At 41.9% G+C, this 12,153-nt stretch overlaps 1 long non-coding RNA gene across 1 annotated transcript; it reads left to right on the plus strand.

Moving 5' to 3' along the window:
• The first annotated feature begins 7,470 nt into the window (after nt 1-7,470).
• Nucleotides 7,471-11,249, plus strand: LOC118394280 (uncharacterized). Its single transcript, XR_004827717.2, has 3 exons — nt 7,471-7,670; nt 7,865-8,034; nt 8,541-11,249. It is a non-coding gene; the product is annotated as an uncharacterized LOC118394280 (long non-coding RNA).
• Nucleotides 11,250-12,153: the final 904 nt, after the last annotated feature.

The following is a 12,153-nucleotide window of genomic DNA, read 5'->3' on the forward strand; positions in this document are numbered from 1 at the left end:
TCTCTCAGAATGACCTTCTTGATCCAAATCAGTCAGGTTTCAAGACTAGTCATTCAACTGAGACTGCTCTTCTCTGTATCACGGAGGCGCTCCGCACTGCTAAAGCTAACTCTCTCTCCTCTGCTCTCATCCTTCTAGACCTATCGGCTGCCTTCGATACTGTGAACCATCAGATCCTCCGCTCCACCCTCTCCGAGTTGGGCATCTCCGGCGCGGCCCACGCTTGGATTGCGTCCTACCTGACAGGTCGCTCCTACCAGGTGGCATGGCGAGAATCTGTCTCCTCACCACGCGCTCTCACCACTGGTGTCCCCCAGGGCTCTGTTCTAGGCCCTCTCCTATTCTCGCTATACACCAAGTCACTTGGCTCTGTCATAACCTCACATGGTCTCTCCTATCATTGCTATGCAGACGACACACAATTAATCTTCTCCTTTCCCCCTTCTGATGACCAGGTGGCGAATCACATCTCTGCATGTCTGGCAGACATATCAGTGTGGATGACGGATCACCACCTCAAGCTGAACCTCGGCAAGACGGAGCTGCTCTTCCTCCCGGGGAAGGACTGCCCGTTCCATGATCTCGCCATCACGGTTGACAACTCCATTGTGTCCTCCTCCCAGAGCGCTAAGAACCTTGGCGTGATCCTGGACAACACCCTGTCGTTCTCAACTAACATCAAGGCGGTGACCCGTTCCTGTAGGTTCATGCTCTACAACATCCGCAGAGTACGACCCTGCCTCACACAGGAAGCGGCGCAGGTCCTAATCCAGGCACTTGTCATCTCCCGTCTGGATTACTGCAACTCGGTGTTGGCTGGGCTCCCTGCCTGTGCCATTAAACACCTACAACTCATCCAGAACGCCGCAGCCCGTCTGGTGTTCAACCTTCCCAAGTTCTCTCACGTCACCCCGCTCCTCCGCTCTCTCCACTGGCTTCCAGTTGAAGCTCGCATCCGCTACAAGACCATGGTGCTTGCCTACGGAGCTGTGAGGGGAACGGCACCTCAGTACCTCCAGGCTCTGATCAGGCCCTACACCCAAACAAGGGCACTGCGTTCATCCACCTCTGGCCTGCTCGCCTCCCTACCACTGAGGAAGTACAGTTCCCGCTCAGCCCAGTCAAAACTGTTCGCTGCTCTGGCCCCCAATGGTGGAACAAACTCCCTCACGACGCCAGGACAGCGGAGTCAATCACCACCTTCCGGAGACACCTGAAACCCCACCTCTTTAAGGAATACCTAGGATAGGATAAAGTAATCCTTCTCACCCCCCCCCCCCTTAAAAGATTTAGATGCACTATTGTAAAGTGGCTGTTCCACTGGATGTCATAAGGTGAATGCACCAATTTGTAAGTCGCTCTGGATAAGAGCGTCTGTTAAATGACTTAAATGTAAATGTAAATGTAATGGATACAGTAGTAGCCTATTCTACAACAATGTAACAACTGTATGTGCTTGCTAGTATTATTTATCTAATTGATCAATTAAATTGTAAATGTGGATGGGTATGCTATTTCATTCAATGATTACGTTATTGTACAAGGTAGATACAGGAGTAGTCTATAGTCTACAAATATGTAATTGAATGTGCTATAGCATCACTTATTTAATTGATGAATATAATTGTAAATGGGGATTGGTAGGCTACTTAATTCAGTGAATACTGAATATATTGCTATCTCTGGGAGTATGTTAATGACGGCTTCAGCTGTTGAACTATGGCAATGTCGAACTAATTTTTAAATCTCTTTCTTTTAGTCAAGATGGGATGAGCCAGAGCAACCATTCAGCTTCACTGCAGGTGCTCAACCCACCACCCTCACTGTTCTCCCTCCACAAGTAACCATATCCACATCCTCGGCCAGGTCCTCGGCCTCGGCCAGGTCGCAGTTGCAAATGAGAACTTGTTCTCAACTAGCCTACCTGGTTAAATAAAGGTGAAATAAAAAAATAAAAAAAATAAAAAGTCCTATTCAACTACTTTGCCACCACACTAAAAATGACTGTATATATACCCCCGTGCCATCTCAGTGTAACATGATCCATCCAAGGCCTCAGCAGGATACCTAAAATGTGAGAAATGTAAGCAAGATGCTATATATATGTGTGTGTGTGTGTGTATGGATGGAGTTCCAAGTAAAGACTTGATAAGATGGCAAAGGAGATCGTGATGAGAGTGAGAGCATAGAGAATGAAAATAAAGACCCCTTGGGATCTGAAATGAGTGTGGGGTGCCTCTTGTTTCTCCTTTTCGCCCATTTGAGGATACTACAGTCACTCATGGTGGAAGTTCTTGGAGCACTGCGATTTAAGTCTGAGCAGAGGTTGACAAAAACCTTCAAAGGTGGTGGTGCTATGTTGCATGTTATCTTGAATACCAGGCAGATGTTTGAGTACAGAATCAAATGGTGTAAACTTAACAGACTAAACAGAGTTCTTTGGCTATCACCAAAGGAGAGAACTTTTTGGTTCCAGGTAGGTATTTTTGGTTCCATGTAGAAGACTCTGTGGAATGGATCCCAAAAGGGTTCTACCTAGACACAGAAGGGGTTCTACCTGGAACCAAAAAGGTTTATCCTATGGGGACAGCGGAAGAATCCTGTTAGTTTGTAGATAGCACCTTGTTTATCTGAGAGTAGGCCTATATTGCAGTCGTGGTTCCGTGGATATCTGTGAAAAATAAAATGTATTGGTGATGATGAGTTAATCAGAAATAACCCTAACCACTATGAAACATCCCCACTTTCAGCACACATTTGCAAGCAGGCAAAGTTGACAGGACTAACAGAAAATACATGCTTGGGACTCCTGAGTGGCACAGCGGTCTAAGGCACTGCATCTCAGTGCTAAAGGCATCACTACAGACCCTGGTTTGTTTCCAGGCTGTATCACAACCGGCCGTGATTGGGAGTCCCATAGCGCACGATTGGCCCAGTGTCGTCCGGGTTAGGGTTTGGCCGGGGTAGGTCATCATTGTAAATAAGAATTTGTTCTTTACAGACTTGCCTAGTTAAATAAAAAAAATATATAAAAAAACAAGCAAACAAAAGATGACGTGTCTATTCAATCAATCCCTATCCCAGTCTGTTCCCACATGCTTCAAGAGGGCCACCATTGTTCCTGTTCCCAAGAAAGCTAAGGTAACTGAGCTAAACGACTACCGCCCCGTAGCACTCACTTCCGTCATCATGAAGTGCTTTGAGAGACTAGACAAGGACCATATCACCTCCACCCTACCTGACACCCTAGACCCACTCCAATTTGCTTACCGCCCAAATAGGTCCACAGACGATGCAATTCGAACCACACTGCACACTGCCCTAACCCATCTGGACAAGAGGAATACCTATGTGAGAATGCTGTTCATCGACTACAGCTCGGCATTTAACACCATAGTGCCCTCCAAGCTCGTCATCAAGCTCGAGACCCTGGGTCTCGACTCCGCCCTGTGCAACTGGGTACTGGACTTCCTGACGGGCCGCCCCCAGGTGGTGAGGGTAGGCAACAACATCTCCACCCCGCTGATCCTCAACACTGGGGCCCCACAAGGGTGCGTTCTGAGCCCTCTCCTGTACTCCCTGTTCACCCACGACTGCGTGGCCACGCACGACCCCAACTCAATCATCAAGTTTGCGGACGACACAACAGTGGTAGGCTTGATTACCAACAACGACGAGACGGCCTACAGGGAGGAGGTGAGGGCCCTCAGAGTGTGGTGTCAGGAAAATAACCTCACACTCAACGTCAACAAAACTAAGGAGATGATTGTGGACTTCAGGAAACAGCAGAGGGAACACCCCCCTATCCACATCGATTGAACAGTAGTGGAGAGGGTAGTAAGTTTTAAGTTCCTCACAGACATCACAGACAAACTGAATTGGTCCACCCACACAGACAGCATCGTGAAGAAGGCGCAGCAGCACCTCTTCAACCTCAGGAGGCTGAAGAAATTCTGCTTGTCACTAAAAGCACTCACAAACTTCTACAGATGCACAATCGAGAGCATCCTGTCGGGCTGTATCACCGCCTGGTACGGCAACTGCTCCGCCCACAACCGTAAGGCTCTCCAGAGGGTAGTGAGGTCGGCACAACGCATCACCGGGGGCAAACTACCTGCCCTCCAGGACACCTACATCACCCGATGTAACAGGAAGGCCATAAAGATCATTAAGGACAGCAACCACCCGAGCCACTGCCTGTTCACCCCGCTATCATCCAGAAGGCGAGGTCAGTACAGGTGCATCAAAGCTGGGACCGAGAGACTGAAAAACAGCCTCTATCTCAAGGCCATCAGACTGTTAAACAGCCACCACTAACATTGAGTGGCTGCTGCCAACACACTGACTCAACTCCAGCCACTTTAATAATGGGAATTTATGGGAAATGATGTAAAATATATCACTAGCCACTTTAAACAATGCTACCTAATATAATGTTTACATACCCTACATTATTCATCTCTTATGTATACGTATATACTGTACTCTATATCATCTACTGCATCCTTATGATACATGTATCACTAGCCACTTTAACTATGCCACTTTGTTTACATACTCATCTCATATGTATATACTGCACTCAATACCATCTACTGTATCTTGCCTATGCCGCTCTGTACCATCCCTCATTCATATATCTTTATGTACATATTCTTTATCCCCTTACACTTGTGTCTATAAGGTAGTAGTTTTGGAATTGTTAGCTAGATTACTTGTTGGTTATTACTGCATTGTCGGAACTAGAAGCACAAGCATTTCGTTACACTCGCACTAACATCTGCTAACCATGTGTATGTGACAAATAAAATTGGATTTGATTTAACTTGCATCCTTATGCAATTATTACAAGACACCCTGCTACTCCTACATTGACCCCCCCTCCATTTGTTTTGTTCAATGCTGCTGCACTGTTAATTATCTATGCATAGTCACTTCACCCCTACCTACATGTACAAATTACTAACCTGTGCCCCTACACACTGACTAGGTACCCCCTGTATATAGCCTCGTTAGTGTTGTGTTATTGTGTTACTTTTGAATTAATTAAATTTTTTACTTTAGTTTATTATTTGGTAAATATTTTCTTAAACTTCTTGAACTGCACTGTTGGTTAAGGGCTTGTAAGTATGCATTTCACGGTAAAGTCTATACTTGTATTCGGCGCATGTGACACAATTTGATTTGATTTGAAATAGCTCATCCTGGCTACCAATGTTCCAGTATTACTTTTTTGAGGTAAGGTTTACATGAACAAGAACCTGTTGAATCTAGGGGTCATTTTTTTATTTTTGGAAAAATAACGTTCCCAAAGTAAACAAGCTATTTTTCAGGACCAGAAAATAGAATATGCATAAAATTGACAGTTTAGGATAGAAAACACTCTAAAGTTTCCAAAACTGTAAGGATATTGTCTGTGAGTATAACAGAGCTGATATTGCAGGCAAAAGAATGAGAAAAATCCAATCAGGAATGCAGCGGTTTCTAAATAAGAATCCCTTCCTATGCTTCCCTATTGAGCAGTGAATGGGATATCAACGAGATTCCTTTTTCTGTGGCTTCCTTAATGTGTCTAGTATCACAAGACATAGTTTCAGGCTTTTATTTTGAAAACTGAGCCTGAGCGACAACATTATGCCAGTGTCCACCTGATGGCTCTGTGTATTTTTCCGCAAAAGACAGAGGAAGCCATTTTTCCACCCGGCCTTAATGTGCCGGTTGATATATTATCGAATAGATATTTTGAAAAACACCTTGAGGATTGATTATAAACAACGTTTGCCATGTTTCTGTCGATAATATGGAGCTAATTTGGAATATTTTTCGGCGTTGTCGTGACCGCAATTTCTGTCGATATTATGGAACTAATTTGGAATATTTTTCGGTGTTGTCGTGACCACAATTTCCGGTCGTTTTCTCAGCCAAACATGAAGAACTAATGGAGCTTTTTTTTTTTTTTTTTTTGTCTACGAAAATAATTTTTCTGGAAAAAAGGAACATTTGCAATCTAACTGGGAGTCTCGTGAGTGAAAACATCCGAAGCTCATCAAAGGTAAACAATTTAATTTGATTGCTTTTCTGATTTTCGTGACCAGATTGCCTGCTGTTAGCTAGGCATACTGCTATGCTAGGCTATCGGTAAATTAACACAAATGCCTGTCTTGCTATGGCTGTAAAGCATATTTTCAAAATCTGAGACGACAGGGTGATTAACAAAATTATATTTCACTTGTCATTTCATGAATATCAATATTTTCTAGTAAGATTTTTTTGTCCGTTGCGTTATGCTACTTAGTGTCAGTTGTTGACAATTCTCCCGGATCCGGGATGGGTAGTTACAAGATTAACATGGCGTTCAAACTTTCTGTACTTTTTTTCCTATGTTTTAGATACAAATTGTTTTATTTTCTATGAACTCAGTTTACTTTATGTAATATATGTAAATATGTGATGTCACAATAAAATGTGTTAGTGTTAATATTTGTACGAAAATAACGTTTAACAGTTTGCTAGCTTGATGATTTAGCTAACCAAATTTATCTTGGCTAAACGCTATAGTAGTTAGCTCTAGCCTAGTTGGTTTTAGTCCATGTCAGTTTAATGTAATGGTTGTAGTGTAACGGTGTAATTAAATTATGGGATTCTGGGTAATCCACAGCGGATCTATGGAGAATTGCTGTTGGTGAGTTGAAAATGGAATGGTCCGGGATAGAAATGTATAAAGTTGACATTACATCATAAAATCCACATTTTACATCGTACATTAGCAATTTATGTTTTTAGTAACTAATTGTTGGTTTGGCGTCAATTAAGGCACTCTTTACATGTTATTTGCCGAATCTCAGTTTGCCATGTGGGTTTTATGCTAGCTTAAATTCCCTCTGAAGTTGGTAGCTTTCTTGAAAATGCATCTTTAGGAGTGCTATTTATTTCCCGTCAACTACTCATCATTCATCCATACTGTGTGTGTCATGATTGCAGGTAATTTATGACAAATGTATAAAGTATATGTTTTATACATTTATGAGCACTAGCTAACAGCGTATTAGCCTGATTTTGAAGGGTTTAGGAACATGTGGTACATTCTAGGTATTATATTTCTTCTCCACAAGAGTGTGATGTTGAGTAATTTTTCAGGTTCATTTGAATTATTTTGAATGCTAAAATGGATGATAGTTTATTCTATATGAGATTACACATGGAAGCAATATTTTTATCATAGTAAATTAGAAATGGTTAAATCCACTACATGATCACAATGACTTTGATAGACATTTCAATTGTTCTTTTGTTTGTATATTATAGAGCAGATCTATGGAGAATTGCTGTGGGAGTGTTCTATCCCGTTGACTACTCATCATTCATCCATACTGTGTGTGTGTCCCATGATTGCAGCTTTGGAAATAAATGAACTATACATCCATTACTCCTTCCTGTGGTGAATCACTGACTAGAGGGACGGGACCAGGAAGTTCACAGTAGCATTGTTTTGCATAGGCGTCCTGTAATGTAGAGGTTTTTTCCCCCCCCGAAATCGACACTGATAGTACAGTGAGATTTTTATATATATAATGTGAATGTGTAGGTGTATGGTGACTCCCCATTTGGATGAACGGACCAACAGGACTGCCATGGGAAAGTCCCTTGACGGGTACCAGGAATGGTGGAAGGTAATTATCTTTTCACACAACACAGCAGTGTTTTTTGAACCAGATCAGAACACCTTCGAAGACCACTGAGAAGGATGTGGAGGTTTTTGACCAGGTGAAAATTATTGTCCGCTGTTAATTTATTTTCTGGCCTTCCTAGATAGATGTATTTATAATAATATGAAATATAATTGCATTTATTTCTACCAATCAAGGTGAGACTGAACATGGACAGGGCGCATGAGGAGGATCTACCTGAGAAGAATCAAGGGGACCAAGTGCTTTGGGTGAATCTGGGTGAATGACTTGGCTTGGAAGAAAGGAAGACTAGACCCGGGAAAGTTTGGTGCTCTTTCGCTCCTCGCTGGGGTCAACATCCGTTAAGGTGAATATAAAAATCCCTGATAACTATTTGCATTTGCTGCCTCGTGTTGGGCGGCATCGCCATGCTCTCAGCAATACCAGCGCTGGCTCAGGGGTTTCTCCAAATAGTCAATCTCAAGGCTAACCATTGGGTCACGTTAAGTAACCGCTACATCCAGGTAGGTACGGAGGGATGGAGGGTGGAGGAGGGTGGTACTACGACCTACAATAGGTCTGCAGCAGACACTGATTAAGGTGTATAACTCCAGTGGTCATGACACCACCCTGGAGTTTCTCTCACAACTAATCTCTATCTTTTCCAGGGACCATCCCTTACCAACCCCACTGACATAAAAAATTAGACTGGTATCCTTTCTGTCTGCCATTAACATTATTGCATGTCTCATCAAACATTAAATTAAATAATTCAATAACTATTTTTTACATACCTGATTATCATTTAATGTGTGTTTGCTTGTTTACATCTGCCTCCTACCTTGTTCCCTTTACTCTGCTCCTGTTCTCCAGGACATAGGGATTCTGCCAAACACCCAGACATGGATCCTCCTGATGTCCCCCATTACCAACCACCCTCCAACTTTTCATTACATCAGCAACTGTTATTGTCAAGTTGTCATTATTTGCTTAGAAAGAGCAAGACAACTATCATACTGGGCACATAATGTGAGCTGCACAGATTAGCTAAAATCACTAGCACTGCAAACACTCTTAGACACTCTTAGAGTCCACTGCCTGTTGAAAAACAAGTGACAGGCAGAACCTCCCATCCACACAAGACCCACCTCCTCTCTATTCCACACCATAATTCTGTATTTCAGTCTGATTGCCAAGTGAGTGTACAAAAAAATCTGAAAGTAAATTGACACATCTACCAAACAAATATCAATGGTTATGTATTTAAATGTAAAATATTGCTAGATTGATTTTCACACCTGTTTCATGAGGTTTTTGTTATTGTGTATCGTATCCCTTGATGGTATTTGTTAATTCAACATTGCTAAGACATACAATAGATATCTAATGTTTACTGGCCCAACACTAACCACTATGCTACCAAGAAGCCCTTGTGTTTGTATTGATGAAAGAAATAGGCATATCTACACAGTAATGGTAGCTGCGATATCAACTAGCCTAATAATTTTTGCATTGAGATGATAGGCCTATTTTAGCTAAATCGACAAATTAAATTGATGAACTAAACAGACACTTAAACTAACGGGTAACACATGTAGACATTAAGGCATTCATGGTAAGATCATTCATAATAAACTTACCCGCATACTGACACGTTACGCAACGTGCACATCTACATGACGTGTCACGTGACGTGAACGTTTGACGCCTTAGAAACTAACTTGTCTCCATTGACAGTCCATGTTAATTCATGGCGTTATTTTATGGCGCTAGGAAGAGGTTAAGTGACTTGGTGAAAGGTATCAGTAGCTTCATGAGGTTAATTCTGGCATGAATCTCCCCCCATACGCTCTCACCTGCAGGCGACATGCAGATGTTTCATTTCTCTCTCACGCTGTCATGGCTGAAGCCAGCACAAATTCATACAATTTATGTTTCCAGGTTAAATGTGGGACGTCCCTCATTATAAACAAACATCGGTTAAATTCATGTTTTTTGCATCATTTTCAGATCTATTAGAAGATATTAATAGACGAAACAACACTGTAATTTAACCAATTGATTGGCCAGGGCATTCATCAGCAAAGACGCAGAGAAAGCTGAAAGTATTTTGGACAACCAAATTGAAGACAAAATGATTGATGAAATCGAAGTGTGTCAGCTGGGTGATTTGCGATTCATAACTTACATTTTATCAGTACGACCAGTATCAATAGGCCAACCGATAACACCACGACGGAATGCGTTTGAAGTGATGATGCGCCACCGAGAACAGCTAGCATGTCCAGCAAAGGACATCGCCAGTGGCACGCACACACTTCGTGCAGATCATCAGGTGGAGGAGGCCTAATCATATTAGTATGAATATTTTGTTTATGCCTAAGCTCTAGAGATGCAGTCAGGTAATGAACTCATTATGGTGTATCAACATTTTTAATTTGATTACAAAAATGTGTTAGGCTATACAATTTAAGCAGATTAATGAACTGATAATACATTCATAACTTCCCAATAATTTTTGAATATGATAGAATATTGCATTCTGTTAGACATCCTATGTGAATAATGTTCATTAATGTTAATTTGTGTATTAATACTAATAATCTGAAAATAAGTCTGAAATTGAATATTTTGCCTATTGTTCATGTCCATATAGTCTAGAACAATGTGGTAAAGTACTGTTATTACTTATCCACTTAATTATTATTGTTTTTTCACTCGCTCGCCTCACTTTTCTGGGGGGAAAATCCGTTAAACATTGAATCAGTTTTGTCTGGCCTTACTTACTTTATTGTGTATATCATATTTCAAATTCTTATTTCTCTGGTACTTTTTTATTGATTCTTGCATTGTTGGGTTTTGAGTTTGCAAGAAAGGCATTTCACTGTACTTGTACACGTGACATTAAAACTTGAAACTGAAACTGCAGCTAGTGTACAGTCTTTCCAGCTTCAGTTTGAAGTGATTGTGTTAGCTGTGTGTTGTTGCTCATTGTTATGGATGTATCCAAATGAACAGTTTATGCAAATGCCACTACTGTTGTTATATTGGTTGCACTGTTTGATGTGACTGTAAGTTAGCCGTAGTTGGCTAGCTATCAAGCAAGGGAGGAGAATGTTTTCAGCCAGTATGGCAATAGAACATTTACTAAGTGCCAAGCTATCTCACTGACATTGACCCTTTCATGCACTCCTGCATAAACAGGAAACACCTGCGCCTAAAGCAGACACTGCTAGTTTCCCCTATCTTTCGTTCCTGGACACACAAACATCTCATGAAGGACTGTACACTCACACTCTACCCCCCCTACTGGTCGGGTGCCAAGAGCAAAGGACTTTGCTGTGCACCAATGGGGCCCGCTCTGGCTAGAGCAAGGCCCGCCTCCAACTCTTCAGGACCAGTCAGAAGACCAACACGACGAGACTCCACCTACATTATTCTGTGTATACATTCTGCTGTAAACTCTGGCTGAGCAGCCTAATTATTCTGACTCTTCACAGAGTCACATTGCTTAGGTCCGTGCACGATAAACGGCAGGACAAGATAACTTTGACCAATAAACTGCCTTTTTGATACACCTGATTCCACTCTGTCCAGCGTCGTTGTTTTGCATTCCCTCTCCAGTATGAAACACCAACAATTGCTTTAGCTGGAACTGATATGCCTATCTCCTCGTTTAGCTACTGAAATTAAAATCAAATTTTGCGTAATGTTAATTGCTTAAAAGTTGTAAGTAAGCAATCCAATGATCATGAAACAACCATTATTTAATTGTACTGCATTTTTACAGCATTTTATCTGCAGTGAAAATTTGTAAGGGTATCCTGTATTATTGTGCATGTTTATCTTACATGCTGCTAGTCTAGAACACATGTCATGTACTGTATGTGAATATGCACTTTTCAATTGGATGGACTGCAACAAAAAAAAGAAGTGGTACAAGCCGGGTGTTCTGACCAAGATCAAACTCTGTTGAGGTTGTAGGATGGCCTGACTGGATTCGGAGTGTTTCCAGATCTATCGCTCTTAATTCAATGGCATGCTCACTTTCCTGTTCTTGCTGTCTGGCAGCATGTTCACGTTCTTTTCTTTCCCTGTGCTTTAACTCTAATATCTGTTTTTTTAGTCTAGGTACCACCTGTTTTCAAGTGCACTTGCACATTTTTCATTTTTCATAATTTTTATTTAACCTTTTGACAGTTAAGAACTGTCACGTGTGCTCCCTCGCCGGCCCCTAGGTCACCAGGCTGCTCGTTATGGCTCACACCTGTCACCATCCTTACACGCATCAGCGCATAATGACACTCACCTGGACTCCATCACCTCCTTGATTCCCCCCCTATATACAGTGGGGCAAAAAAGTATTTAGTCAGCCACCAATTGTGCAAGTTCTCCCACTTAAAAAGATGAGAGAGGCCTGTACATTTTCATTATAGGTACACTTCAACTATGACAGACAAAGGGGGAAAAAATCCAGAAAATCACA

This window comes from Oncorhynchus keta, chromosome 14 (assembly GCF_023373465.1).
Source record: "Oncorhynchus keta strain PuntledgeMale-10-30-2019 chromosome 14, Oket_V2, whole genome shotgun sequence".
In the NCBI taxonomy this organism is placed as follows: Eukaryota; Metazoa; Chordata; class Actinopteri; order Salmoniformes; family Salmonidae; genus Oncorhynchus; species Oncorhynchus keta.